Source organism: Carya illinoinensis, chromosome 14 (genome assembly GCF_018687715.1).
Source record: "Carya illinoinensis cultivar Pawnee chromosome 14, C.illinoinensisPawnee_v1, whole genome shotgun sequence".
Lineage (NCBI taxonomy): Eukaryota > Viridiplantae > Streptophyta > Magnoliopsida > Fagales > Juglandaceae > Carya > Carya illinoinensis.
Window position 1 is genome coordinate 24,743,774 of NC_056765.1, and position 3,043 is coordinate 24,746,816.

General features: G+C 38.0%; 1 pseudogene; it reads right to left on the minus strand.

Moving 5' to 3' along the window:
• Positions 1 to 603: 603 nt before the first annotated feature.
• LOC122294837 lies at positions 604 to 2,669 on the minus strand (annotated as a pseudogene).
• Between the last annotated feature and the right edge of the window lie 374 nt (positions 2,670 to 3,043).

The window sequence follows — 3,043 nt, forward strand, 5'->3', positions numbered from 1 at the left end:
CTTCTCAGACAGTGACTGGGCAGGCTGCATTGATACTAGGAAAAGCATAACAGGTTTTGCAGTGTTCTTGGGAAACTCTTTGATCTCATGGAAGTCTAAAAAGCAAGCCACTATTAGTCGATCCTCTGCTGAAGCTGAGTACAGGGCTCTTGCAACTACAACTTTTGAAATACAGTGGTTACTCCATGCACTACAAGACTTACAGATTGACCACTCTCAACCAACCCTCTTATATACAGACAACAAATCTGCTATGTCCATTGCCACAAACCTAGTACAACATGAAAGAACCAAACACATACAAATTGATTGCCATTTAGTTCAAGAGAAGCTGCAGGAAAAGCTCATCAAGTTGTTCTATATTCCCTCTCGGCTACAATTGGCAGACATTTTCACAAAGCCACTTGGATCATTGCCTTTTCACCATACTCTTCGCAAGATGAACATTATTAACATTTATGTTCATCTTGAGGGGGGGTGTTGGAGTATTGCATCACATATTGATAATATGGAGTTAAAATCCAAAGTAGAAAAGGCTAAAATAGTCAATACAATATAGTTAGTTAAATCTGTTATTTTGCTATAAATAGAGTACCATATCAGACTTGTAATGTACTTCTTTTCATTAATACAATTCAGTATTCTCTTCTTTTTCTCTGTTTTTCAAGTTCCTCCCTCACTTGATCGAGTTCTTATCAGTTGGAGACCGTTGAGTACATCTCTTTGACTTTCTGAAATCTCAGCACTAGAACCATTCCAGTTCAATGCTAACTCTTCAAGCTACTTTTTATTTTGCAAGCATGCACCATGTGCATCGGTGAAAGATTCAACATTTTCAAGACCCAAGATAGAAAGTGCTCCCCGAAGATTTGCAAGCTTTCCCAATTCTGTAATGCTACACCCAGTGCGTTTGCTAACGACAAATGTGGTTAATGTCTGGAGACATTTTAGTTTGCCCACATGTATCGGCGTCTCAATTATGGGAGTTCCAGTGAAATCAAGATGACGTAAATTAACGAGTTTTTGCATATCTCTTGGCAATGTTCTAAGATGTGTACAACAAGATAACTTTAATGTCTGCAAATTGTACAACTTGCATAAAGAATCAGGCAGCCTTCCAAGTACTGTACGAGAAATCTCCAAATAACGTAATGGTGTAATTTTTCCAATTGATTCTGGCAACTCGCATAGCTTCCAGTAGTTAGATAGGGAGAGCACCCGTAAGCAACTGAACATTGGCAATAAACCATCACGCAACAACCTTTTAGTTGTGTATAAACAAGGTGTTGACGATTTTAATACCAAAAATGTACGCAATTGCGTAGCTTCTTGAAGAGGCTCGAACTTCTTAAAGTTTTCATAATCAGTTCTAACATACGACACATGACGAGTCTTGTTAACAATTTGGTGAGAACTATCAGCCTCCAACCTAAATGTAAATTCACCAGATACAAATTTTGCCAAGTCATTGATGAGATCATGCATCAAAAAGTTAAATTCATCCTCACTCGACTTTTGAAATAATGATCTTGATACAAGAGTGACAAAATAATCACCACCAATTTCTTCCATTGTTTTGTTTTCAGTTTCATGGAGAAGACCTTCTGCCATCCATAATAAAATTAATTCATTTTTGTTGAAGCAGTAATCTTTTGGAAATATTGAACAGTAAGCAAAACAACGTTTTATATATGAGGGAAGATGTTTATAGCTTAATCTTAGAGCTGGAAGAATTTGTATCTCTTCATCTGACAAACTCCATATCTCACTATTCAAAACCTTATCCCATTCACTAACATCAACTTAATTTGGATCGCAAGAGGGCCCCAATTGTTTTTATTGCCAAAGGTAGACCTTTACATTTTTCAACAATTTTTCGACCTAACTCTTCAAAGTCTGAATGCATATAGGAGTTAGCATCATGAAATGCATGTCTTGCAAATAGTGACCAACAATCCTCCTCTTGTAACTTCTTTAGATGATGGGTTATAAAAGCACGCATGGCTGATGCAACATCAACATCGCGCGTTGTTACGATGATCCTACTTCCTTGTACCCCAGATTTAAAGGGTTTGCTTAATATCTCCCAATCAGTGTAATTCTTATTCCAAACATCATCCAAAACCAATAGGAATTTCTTTCCCATCAATCTCTCCTTTACTTGAAGTTGAAGTCGATTTAGATCCTTAATATCACTGTTCGAGGAAGTTACTGCTTCTAGAATTGTTTTCGTTACTTTAAACATATCAAATTCTTCAGAAACACAAACCCATGCTACAAGGTCAAAATGCTTTTGGACCCTGTTGTCATTGTATACAAGCTGCGCAAGGGTGGTCTTGCCCATTCCCCCCATGCCAACTATGGCAATCACACCTATCTTATTGTCAGTAGCATCATCCGGAAGTAACTTATCAATCATTTCATCCTTATCATCATTCCTACCACAAATATCTGAATCTTCTACCAAAGAAGTAGTGGGCAATCTTTCAGATGATATCCTTCTGACGGTACCAGCTTGTACTAGACCCATCACATTTTGTTGACTTGCCAGATTTTCTAATCTCCCAAGTACCTCTTTTATCCTTAATTCTATCTTATTGAAAAAAATAGAAGTTTTGATGCAGTTTCGTACCTTACTTGCAGTAGATCCAAATTCCGCATTCAACTTGGATTGTAAGGCTTTAGTAGCAATCTCATCCAAGACGTCCTCTGCATCATAGACAGCATGTTTCAGCTCATCAAGCCACTTTCTCACGCTAGGATTCGTAACTTGTTTGTCCTCAGCGTCTTCAAGCACAACTTCAACGGACAACAATATCGTTTTGAACTTGTCCAAGAGCCCATCATTGAGTTTTCTCCCCCTTAGGAAATCAACAAACTCGCGAGATGCCATCCTATCAATTAATACTTGAAGGAAGGCTGAGAGAAGTGCTCCTCCTACTTCGGCCATGTCTTCTACTTTAAAATGGAAGAAAGAAGGTGAGATTGCAAAGAGTACGAGAGCAAAATATGGTTTCAAGCTTGAGCAATGAGAATAGAGGAG